Source organism: Carcharhinus amblyrhynchos, chromosome 21 (genome assembly GCF_965287045.1).
Source record: "Carcharhinus amblyrhynchos chromosome 21, sCarAmb.v2.hapA, whole genome shotgun sequence".
Classification (NCBI taxonomy): Eukaryota; Metazoa; Chordata; class Chondrichthyes; order Carcharhiniformes; family Carcharhinidae; genus Carcharhinus; species Carcharhinus amblyrhynchos.
The window spans coordinates 7,260,574-7,273,048 of NC_137344.1; the positions used below are offsets into that span (position 1 = coordinate 7,260,574).

Here is a 12,475-nt window from a genome sequence, read left to right on the forward strand (position 1 = left end):
GTTGAATTCTGAAATACTTAATTGAATATTTTAAATTGGTAAGGAATAAACATTTAAGTATTCAGTTTGTTACTTCACCTGGAATCCAATTCTGATTTATTTGAGAACCATAATTATCTGAATTGGTAACAGTACCATCAGTGGCTCAGAAAGTGAGCAGCTGAAATATTCAGGCCAGGAGGGCTGGAGGTGTGACCAGCTATCTTTGTTGAATTAACTAATTTGAGGTGTTTGTTGGGGCAGCAATAAACAGTAAACATGACTTCAATAGTGCCAATTCACCACCAAGGTTCATGTTTGAATAAATATCTATTTGGGCTAATTATTTGACTGGCACCAATAGGAACTGTTTCTCATCAAGGAATTAATAAACTTAACAGAAGTCAAAAAGTTAACAGAAGGCAAGTCACTCCAACATAATCTGCTTTCCGATACTTATCGTTTTTAATTTCAAATATCTGAACTAGCTTCTGTGGTTGTTAGCTTAGGCCTAAAAGTAGATCACGTTCTTCTGTCAACATTATTATTTAATGTCCCTACAGATGTGCTTCTATTAAAGAACTGAATACGTACATTGGGCACTTCACCAAAAAATAACCATAACTCAATCTGATTTGGTAGTTCGAGAGGGCCTTTCCTTGTCCTGTTGTCTCAGTTCAAGGATAAATTAGAACACATGTAATAGAATTCAACTTGAGTTATGTTTACTTAGGGATTGAAGAAATGTTTTGGGTTACAATTGTGTATAAAAATCAAAAGCCATTCATAGTCTGTGGCCAGGAATTTCTTCTCCCATTAGGTGGATTCAGGGTTAAGGACCATACCTGGTCAATAATTTGTCTTTGTTCATTAGCTTCAACCTTAGCTAACAGCTTCTTATGAGGAACTTTATCAATTGTTTTCTCGAAATGCATAGAAATAACATCCACAGCATTCGCCTGTCCACTACTTTAGAAACCTCTTCAAAAAATATAGTCAGATTCAGCATGTATTATTCACCCTTTACAAATCCATGGTGGCTCTCTCTGATCAGCTGAAAATTTTGAAGATATTCAGTTAACCTACCCATTATTAAAGACTCTAGCAATTTCCTGACAACAGATTCGAGGCTAACTAATTGATAAATCCCTGGTTTCCCTCTCTGAGTTTTCTTAAAAAGCAAAGTGACGTGCAAATTTTTGATCTAAAAGTATGGTTTCCAGATCAAGAGAACTATGAAACATTGTAGTTAGGGCATCTACAATTTTCTTTTAAAGCTGGAATGGAAACCAAGTACCCTTGGATTGCACCACCTTCAAGTATAGATCTGCAGCAGTAATTTTTATGTGTGCATTCTATAAAAATTGGAAACAGATGCCAGATGGGACATTTAGTCCCTCCAGCTGACTCCGTATTATATCATGTAAAATCTTTGAAATTAATCCCTTTTTTTGTTCTCTAATCCCCAGATGCCTTTATTTCCCCTAGAGTCTAAAAATCTATCTGTCTCAGCCTTGAATATTCTCAGTGAAAAATTGCTGGAAACTATTATTAGGGAGGTGTTAACAAGGCACTTAGAAAATTATAATATGATTAGGCAAAGCCAACAAGGCTTTATAAAAGGGAAATCATGTCTGACAAATTTATTACAGTTTTTTTGATCACAGAATCATTATGGTGCAGTAGGCCATCTGGCCCATTCTGTTTGCACCAGCTCTCCAAAGAATCATATAATTTAGCGTCATTCCTCTGTCTTTTCCCCATATCCCTGCACATAGTTTACATTCAAGTAATCATCAAATGCCCTCTTGAATGCCTCAATTGAACCTGTCTTCCCCACACTTCCAGGTGGTTCCAGACCCTAACCACTCATTGGGTGAACAAGTTTTTTTCAAGGGCAGAATCTTATGAGACTTTGCATAGTGTGAGTTCTGATGTGGAATTCTCCAGCCCTGCAGACTTGTTTTTTCTCCGATCGTGTCCCTTAAACTGTAACAACAAAAGAATGGGTATGGCTTGTGCCATAACTTTGGTGAAGCAGGGAACCTTAAAGCTGGGAACTGGCTTATAAAGTGTGCCCTGATCACAGAAACAAATATAACCCCCAGGCTCCCCCCAACCACCTTCTGTGGCATTGCCACCCACCCTCCCCCAGCCTGCTCCGATCATTCCCAGCATCCCTATCCCTCTCTGTGGCTGCTCCTACCTGCACCGAACTGTCCGCCATCACCACAAGTAGATGGGTTCCCGAACCTGAGACTTCCCCTAGGGCCCACCCGTAGCACTGCCCCATCACTGGTCAGCAATGCGAGATTACGTCCCAGTGAGGGGCCGCAAAAATCAGACATCACAATCTCACCAGTAAGATTCATGATTTCTGGGTTTCACAAGATATTGAAACCCCGTTGGCAATCTCATGAATAGAGAGTGTGGTCTCAAGATTAAACCCCACATTCGCTTCTTTTGTAACTCACTTTAAATCTGTGCCCTTTTGTTCTTGATCCTTATACAAACTGGAACAGTTTCTCCCTATTTATTCTACCCAGCCCCATCATGATTTTAAACAACTCGATTAAATCTCCTCTCGGTCTTCTTTTCTCCAGTCTATTCGCATAACTAAAGTTTCTCACCCTGGAGCCATGTATGATAAATGTATAATACATATTCCTGAATTTGAAAATAGCTGAGAGATATGTTGCTTTATTTTTTAATTAGAGGAGTACACATCCTATAACTTTACTTTCCCTTGAAGATGTAATCTAGGGAATAATAATTTTTGAAAAAGAAATGTTAATCGTTGAGAAACGCGGATGCAAAGATAAGACCCAAAGTGTATTACACTACTGAGCTTGAAAGAATAAACTAGAAAATAAGAACATTATGAAGTAGAGTTTGGCAATGCTGAGCTAGAGTTTTAAAAGCCTGAGGACTGTTTTAGGAAGTAAATTTTAAAGACAAAATTAACTGAGCACCAAAGAAGATTGTGTTTTGACATGTGCAGAAGCACATAGTTATAAAATAAGTAAATTGCTTGCAGAATTGAACTTGAAAGTGAAGTTTCACCAGTCAAATGGGAACATTACAATGTGATTGTCTGTTTGCAATAGATACTAAATTATAAAGACACTAAAATGAAAGGTTAAGAATTGAAGGAGTTTTGTAGAAAGGGCACTGCTGTATTCACACTGGAACAACACAGACAATTTAGAAGGAAAATTAGTCTTGACATAGTGTCCTGAGCCAGCAGGGACCTCAAAATAATGTGTGTAATATCTGCAGGAAAATAATGGTGCAGGGAGCACAATAATAGTTTGCATTATATTGAAACTGTAGTGGAATCTGATTATACTGACCACTGCTAGCAGTAGCTTACAACAATGAAAATCTATTTTACAAAGCATTAACCCATTTGATGCTATGTTATGTCGGACAGAAACCTATCCTTCAGTCAGTATAACTAATGCAGATTAGCTGGTCATTTATCTATTTGAGAGGTCTTGCAAAGCACAAATTGCCTGTCTTGTTTCTCTGTACTCTAACAATGGGAAGAATCCAGCACCCTCCCTGCCACCCCCACCTGCGCCATGCCAGCCCACCCCACAGCCATAAAACTCTGTAGGCAGGCTAAACAGGGGCAGAGTGGGACTTCTGTCCCTCACTGGGGAGGAAGTCTAACCCTTGGGACTTGCCAGTCAATCAGATTGGCCAGCAGCTGTACCAACCCCAACAGCAGTACACTGCCACAACTGCAGCGAGGAAACAGAAGACCCAATGGATTTCCAAAAACAAGTAGGTCTGGTGGAGCTTTGGACAAAGAGGATTTCGGAAATTTGGGTGGATGGGCGTGGTGGTTTTGAGGCAACAGACCTGTAAGAAAAAAGGGTGTTTCTATCTGTCATAACCTCGCCAAGGCTAGTCCTCTGATACAACACTGTTTCATTAAAACAAAGGCTTATGACAAAATGACTCGTGCTTTGGACCTATATAACCTGCAGTCCAGGCTGAGAGTGGGGGTTTCTAAACTGCCAATCGTCTCTCATTCGCCAAGCTTCCACTTGTTCAATAGGAAAACTCGTACTCCATGAAGCTCATGGAGGGATATATTAATGATTCCCAGTGTCCTTCATGGTCACAATAACATCACCACAGCACCCCCCCCCTCAAATATCTACAGCAGCACCCCTGATGGGCAGGACTTCTTTTTGCCAGTTGGCGAATGGTTTAATTGGGCTGTCTGCTTCCTCAGGTTACATCTAAGAGTCTGTTTCTTCATTGTCTGGAATATTGGCCTCCGGGTTAGCCTCCAGCTGTTGTCCTGTGCTGGCAGTGGCTGTCTCTATGGTTGGAAACAATGAATGCTGTAAACCGGACTACCTGCTCCCAAGGTGATCAAGGTGCTTTTTCATGATCTTTTCCTGGACATTCACCTTGTAGCACACTGGCCCCATCTTTTTCTATTCAGATCCCTGGAACTCAGCTGGGACTACCCTGAAAGTTCCTTTTAGCACCACTTCCAGGGAGAACACCAAGTGCTCTCGTTCTGAGATGCCCATGACCAGGATGTTGTCCAAGTTATACTGCCACTTTAGGTAACCTCTGAACTATGTACTCCATTGTCCACTGGAATATAGCACACACAGACCAGACCGCAAAACGCAGGTGAGTATGTTCATACAAGTCGTTGTGATCGTAACAGACTTTTGAGACGCCTCATCTAGTTCATTGAGGATAAGCAAGGTAATCAGTCCTCCTTTGTCTAGCTGGAAGATCTCCAAATAATTTAACCTGATTTGTTAGAGCCAGTTTCTCCCTGTTGGACTTGGTCCTTGCCCACACCTGACAACAAGAGGAAGTCAGGCTGATTACAGTCCATAGGTCAGTGGGATCATTGGACTGCTCTTTATCCTTAGTAGTTCACCTGCACATGTGACTAGTCTAGCCTTTAAGATTTCCAATTTCAATTTTGGAAGTGGTTATATGTTTCTCCCCAATAATGAAAACTACAGCTCCTGTGTGAACCTTTATTTTCAACCAGTGTCCATTTATCAGCAGTTCTACCATTATTAAGGTGATCTTGGTCGTAATAACACGATTTAGTTGCATTGTTTCTTGCTCTGGCAGTGGATGTACTTCCATGATATGAGCCAGTACTGGCTTTGTCCTCCTTCTCAAGAAACATGCATTTTGTCTTTTTCTGCAACTCTGCCTTTACTGAGTCACCTGCCTGTGCCTACAGCCATCTGATTTTTGGCATTTGCAATCTTCCAAAATATGATTTTCTCCATATTTAGGAATATCATTGTATTTCTTCTACTGCTTGATGATAAAGGTTACCAGGAGTAGAAGAGAAAAATTCTTATACACCTTTGTTGCCAGTGTATTAACCTCACCAAGGCCAGTCCTCCAGTAAAATGATGTTTTAGTAAAACAAAGGAAAGGCCACTGATATGACCCCAGTCAGAAACTCCAAGGTGTTTTTTGGAATCAGCCTATATCTTAAGTTCTACATTTTGAATTTTGGCACGGGTAAGCATCAGATGCTCCACTCCAGGTATGATTCAAATGACCCTGCCAACATCCTAGGGGTTACCATTGACCAGAAACTAACTATTCGCCACATAATCACAGTGCTACAAGAGCAGATCGGAGGCTAGGAATACTGCAGCGAGTAACTCACCTCCTGCCTCCCCAAAGCCTACCCACAAAGACACATCAGGAGTGTGATGGAATATTCCCCATTTGCGTTGATGGTTGCAGCTCCAACAATACTCAAGAAGCTTGACGTCATCCAGGATAAAGCAGCCCATTTGATTGGCACTACATGCACAAACATCCACTTCTTCCACCACCGACATTCAGTAGCAGCAATGCATACTATCTGTAAGATGCATTGCAGCAATTCACCAAAGTTCCTTAGATAGTATCTTCCAAATTCATGACCACTTCAATCTAGAAGGACAAGGACAGCAGATGCATGGGAACACCACCACTTGCAAGTTCCCCTCCAAGCCACTCACCATTCTGACTTGTAAATATATCACCATTCCTTCACTATTGCTGGGTCAAAATCCTGGAATTCCCTCCCTAACAACATTGTGGGTTAACCCAGAGAATATGAACTGCAGCAATTTAAGAAGGCAGCTCACCACCACCTTCTCAAGGGCAACTGGGGACGGGCAATAAATGCTGGCCAGCCAGCACCACCCATGTCCCACAAATTAATAAAAATGAAACCACCAAGGAGCTTTTATCAAACAAGTTTATTTAAGAATGCAGTTAACACACAGAAAGAAACTTAGCAAGAACTTGAAAAAAACAACCATGATATTGTATAAACTTTAACAGATCAATGTACTGTTCCAACACAATATTTTTACCAACATGCAAAGAACAAAGAAAATTACAGCACAGGAACAGGCCCTTTGGCCCTCCAAGCCTGCACTGACCATGTTGCCCGACCGAACTAAAACTCTCTACCCTTCTGGGGACCATATCCCTCTATTTCCATCTATTCATGCATTTAAAAGTCACTTCCGTATCTGCTTCCACTACCTCCCCCGGCAATGAGTTCCAGGCACCCACTATTCGTGTAAAAAATCTGCCTCGTACATCTCGTTTAAACCTTGCCCCTCACACCTTAGTAATTGACTCTTCTACCCTGGGAAAAAGCTTCTGACTATCCACTCTGTCCATGCCTCTCATAATCTTGTAGACTTCTATCAGGTTGCCCCTCAACCTCCGTTGTTCCAGTAAGAACAAACCAAGTTTCTCCAACCTCTCTTCATAGCTAATGCCCTTCATACCAGGCAACATCTTGGTAAATCTTTTCTGTACTCTCTCCAAAGCCTCCACATCCTTCTGGTAGTGTGGCGATCGGAATTGAACACTATATTCCAAGTGTGGCCTAATTAAGGTTCTATAAAGCTGCAACATGACTTGCCAATTTTTAAACTCAATGCCCTGGCCGATGAAGGCAAGCATGCCATATGCTTCTTGACTACCTTCTCCATCTGCATTGCCACTTTCAATGACCTATGTACCTGCACATATAGATCCCTCTGCCTGTCAATACTCTTAAGGGTTCTGCCATTTACTGTATATTTCCTATCTGTATTAGACCTTCCAAAATGCATTACCTCACATTTGCCATCTCTCCGCCCAAGTCTCCAACTGATCTACATCCTGCTGTATCCTCTGATGGTCCTCATCGCTATCCACAAATCCACCAACCCTTATGTCGTCCGCAAACTTACTAATCAAACCAATTACATTTTCCTCCAAATCATTTATATATATTACAAACAGTAAAGGTTCCAGCACTGATCCCTGAGGAACATCACTTGTCACAGCCCTCCATTCAGAAACACATCCTTCCACTGCTACCCTCTGTCTTCTATGACCGAACCAGTTTTATATCCACCTTGCCAGCTCATCTCTGATCCCACGCAACTTCACCTTCTGCACCAGTCTGCCATGAGGGACCTTGTCAAAAGCCTTACTGACATCCATGTAGACAACATCCTCTGCCCTATCTTCATCAATCGTCTCCGTCACTTCCTTGAAAAACTCGATCAAGTTCGTGAGACATCCCTTCACAAAAACATGTTGCTTCTCACTAATACATCCACATATTTCCAAGTGGGAATAAATCCTGTCTTGAAGAATTCTATCCAATAATTTCCCTACCACTGATGGAAAGCTCACCAGCTTGTAATTACCTGGATTATTCTTGCTACCCTTCTTAAACAAAGGAACAACACTGACTATTCTCCAATCCTCTGTATTCAGTCAGGATCCAAAGATTTCTCTCAAGGCCCCAGCAATTTCCTCCCTTGTCTCTCTCAGTATTCTGGGGTATATTCCAACAGGCCCTGGGTACTTGTCTACTTTAATGTTTCTCAAGAATCCCAATGCCTCCTCCTTTTTGATCTCAACATGACTCAAACTATCTTCACATCCTTTCTCAGACTCATCATCCACCAAGTCCTTCTCTTTGGTGAATACTGACACAAAGTACTCATTTAATACCTCAACCATTTCTTCAGGCTTCATGCATAGATTCCCTCCCTTGCCCTTAAGTGGGCCAACCCTCTCCCTGGCTACCCTCTTGCTCTATACATATGTATAAAAAGCCTTGGGATTTTTCTTAATCCTGCTGGTCAATGCTTTTTTGTGACCCCTTTTAGCCCTCCTTACTCCTTGCTTAAGTTTCTTTCTACTTTCCTTGTATTCCATACTTGCTTCGTGTGTTCCCAGCCTCCTATCTTTGACAAATGCTTCCTTTTTCTCTTTGACTAGGCTCACAATATCTCTCATTATCCAAGGTTCCCAAAACTTGCCGTACTTATCCTTCATCCTTACAGGAATGTGCCGGCCCTGAATCCCTATCAACTTACACTTGAAAGTCTCCCAAATGCCAGATATTGATTTGCTCTCAAACATCTGCCCCCAATCTACATCCCCAGTTTTTGGTTCAGCACAGAAAATACTTGTACTCATTTGATTTTGCAGCTCTGCAATGCCTGCTGTGAATTAATCCTATGGATGGAGAATTGAAACTCTGACTTCCTCATCCAGTAGCTCCTAGCACACCTTAAGATAGAGACAGAGCCACTGCTTGCCTCCAGCTAGCAAACCACCAACAGAACATTTTCACTCCAGAAAGGCAAGAAAGACTGTTTCAAAAAAACCAGCCGAATATGCAGAAACACACTGCTTTTCAATCTGGAGTCCAACAGCTTCTAACTAATACAGAAGGTGAATCCTTGGATTCCTCTGTGAAGAAACCTCCTGACCTTGACCTGTCAATCAATCTTTACACAACCATTCAAAAGGGTTGTAAATTAACAAAACCCTTGGATATTGCATTAGGCCCAAATCAAAAATAAAAGGCCCATTATATAAAAGGCCCATTTATATACATGATTTTGAGAGACATGGACAGAGTTGAAGGGCCAGTCACGAGGGGACATAAGTTCAACATAAGGGGCAGGAGGTTTAGGGAAGATGTGAGGAAAAACTTTTTACCCAGAGGGTGGTAACAGTCTGGAGTGTGCTGCCTGGGAAGGTGGTGGAGGCGGGTTGCCTCACAGCCTTTAAAAAGTATCTGGATGTGCAATTGGAGCATCGTAACATTCAGGGCTATGGGCCAAGTGCTGGCATAAGGGATTAGTGGGAATTTAAGTGTTTCTAATGTGTCGGTGAGGACTCACTGGGCCAAAGGACCTCTTCTGAAATGTATGATTCTATGAGCCTTCAACAGACATCACGGCAATAATACAAAAAAAGCAGAGAAACAGGATTAAAATACATTCCTTAAAGGCACAGTTGTGTCACACCACATCCGTGGTTTACAATAAATCAAGACCCATACTCAGGACATATATAACCCATAGTCCAAGCTGTGAGTGCAAGGATTAAACTCCTGCACTCATCTCTCACTGGGTGAGCTCCTGCTCGATCAATAGGGAAACTCATATTCCACAAAGCCCACTGGGAGATATATTGATAATGCCCCATGGCCACAAAAGCAGTATCTTAGGGAGCTGTTTCCCAATCAACAAAGGGCAGCCCCACTTTCCTTCCTGCCGTTTGAAGAACTTTTTCAAAATGGCTGCCCACTCCCTCCGAACAGCCTATTGTTTTATGGGGGGCGTAGTGTATTGTCAAGGTCAATTGGCTTGGTGACAGGCCTAATTAACCCTTGATTATCTATTTAAAAATGGCAATTTTGACACCCACCCATCCCTTTGTATTCTGGGGGTGAACGTAGTGGTGAGTGGAAAAGTGATGAGATGGGCTCCCGTCCTATTTTACATGCCTTGGTGTACGGGGCATGTTAAGCTCAGTGATTACACTTGAAAAGTACTTCACAGACTGTAAAGCATTTGGCAAGATCCTGAGGTTGTGAAAGGTGCTGTGAAAATGAAAGTTCTTTACCTTTGCCAATTTTTGTTTCATTCTTTTGTGCAATTTCAGTTCAGTTTGTCTGTAATGACAGTTTGAAAGGCAGTTCTCCATTCTTTGAAGACAATAACTTATTTTAACAGTGTTAAATTGCACAATGTGATGTATGAATGAATGATGGTACTACAAATGGACATTGACTTGCATTTAACTGGCTGAACAGTGCTGCAATCACTGGCTTTGGATTGTGCGCACTCACTGGAACTGAAAAAAGCACTAAGATTATTTTTATAAAGTTCTGATCAGTTGATCAATAAAGAGAGGCTGAAAAATACTTATTAATTTACCGTACACATCAGAGATTATAGCTTTTAGATGTATTCATCAGTTAACTCGAGTGATGTTTTAGGATAGTGGCCAAATTGATCACTTTCACAGATTTAATTTTATCTTTTGACAGTTTTTGAGATCTGTGTGCTTTCGCATAAGTACTGTTCCAACCACATAAGAGATCTCACATCTAGCCTCATTTATCAAAGCTAATTCTTGACAATATCTGCAGAGGCAATAATGTTGTTGAGACTTAATAGAACATTGTTCCTTGTTCCTATTTGTAGTCAGTTTAATTGCATGATACACACAAATTTATAAATTGTAACATCTGTATATATTTTCAGAATCTTCATGCTCAGCATGCTACGGTGCAGAGGGACCTGGGGGTCCTTGTGCATGAGACCCAAAAGCCCAGCCTGCAGGTGCAGCAGGTGATCAGGAAGGCAAATGGGATGCTGGCCTTTATAGCGAGGGGGATTGAATATAAAAGCAGGGAGGTCTTGCTGCAACTGTACAGGGCACTGATGAGGCCGCAGCTGGAGTACTGTGTGCAGTTTTGGTCGCCGCACTTGCGCAAGGATATTTTGGCCTTGGAGGGAGTGCAGAGGAGGTTCACTAGGCTGATACCGGAGATGAGGGAGTCGAACTATGAAGAGATGTTGAGTAGACTGGGTTTGTACTCGTTGGAATTTAGAAGGATGAGGGGGGATCTTATAGAGACGTATAAGATAATGAAGGGGATGGATAGGGTAGAGGTAGAGAGATTCTTCCTGCTCAAAAGGGACAGCAGGACTAGAGGGCACAGCCTCAAGATAAGGGGGGGAGCAGTTTAGAACGGAGTTGAGGAGGAACTTCTTCACTCAAAGGGTGGTGAATCTCTGGAATTCTCTGCCCGTTGATGTGGTAGAGGCTACCTTGCTAAATATATTTAAGACACGGGTGGATAGGTTTTTGGTAGGCAAGGGAATTAAGGGTTATGGGGAGAAAACGGGAAAGTGGAACTGAGTCACTTCAGATCAGCCATGATCTTATTGAATGGCAGGGTAGGCTCGAAGGGCTAAATGGCCTACTCCTGCTTCTGTTTCTTATGTTCTTATGTTCATTGCAAACTTCTTTCAACTGCACTTTTCCTTCTTATTTTACATGTAATGAAATCACAAAGATGAGGATTTTTAATTCAATAGATTACATACCTAAAATTGTTTTTGGTTACTTTAGGCTAGTAGAAAATATCTGTTTGAAGCTTATTTTATTTAAATGAAATTACCATAGACTGTCCAGAATTATGTAACCTGAGTTTTCTCTAAATAAGTGAAATGATCCTTACACAATATGGAATTATGAATTTTAAAACCACAGTGGAAAAGAATTAAATTTTAATAAATTTATAAAGCGTCTTTCACAGCCGCCATATGTGCCATTGGGTGGAATTTTCCAGCAAGCTCACCCCAAAACAGGAAAATCCCGCCCAAGGTCAATGGACCTTTTCATGGTCCATTCCTCGCCCACTACGATTCCCATGGCAGGCGGGATGGGAAAATTCCCCCATTGTGTTTTACTTTTGAAGTGTAGTTACTGTTTTAATGTAGAAACTGCGGTAAGACTTTCAAGAATATTTTGGTTAAAACAAGTTGGAAGTAAGTGTTTTAAAATTTCATCAGTTACTCCTTTTGTTACTTACAACTTGTGCTGTTAAGGCAAAATTATTCTTGTATTTTATATTGTATATGATCCCCTCTGAATTCACCAGTAACTTACTGTTTGAAAATAACCTGGCTACAACCTGACTATTATCTATACAGATCATAGCACATAAATCTATTTACATACAGATCAGACATGAGTTTTCACTCTGTATGAAATGGGGAGGGGGGTGAAATTGCTTTATTTTCTTTTGAGATGGATGTTCAGTTAGCCTGCCCATCCACAAAGTAGACAATGACTTTATTTATTAGTTCAATAATTAGGCATATGGGTGGGATGGCTTTGTTCTGATAAGTTCAGAACGTACTTTGTTCAATACTTTATTTAGTAAGTGCAGGACTAAGATGTCACATATCAAACTTCTGATTAATATTACAACACAGTCGTCAATAGTAATGCTTTCACTTTTGAGTGATGGAGCCTGTCTCTGTGGAATCATGAATTGTACAAGATGAGCTAATTGGAACTGATGCTAGAGTGAGGGCTTTAATTCCCAGGCAAAAACAGGAGAGTGGTCCTGGTCATCAGAGCATTCTTAGAAAAACATCTGGCC

At 41.2% G+C, this 12,475-nt stretch overlaps 1 protein-coding gene across 1 annotated transcript in view; it reads left to right on the top strand.

The window, feature by feature from the left end:
• The window catches only part of LOC145356590 (cytoplasmic phosphatidylinositol transfer protein 1-like), a 348,840-nt gene that overhangs the window by 261,181 nt on the left and 75,184 nt on the right, over positions 1-12,475 (top strand). The gene's annotated exons all lie outside the window — the stretch shown is intronic.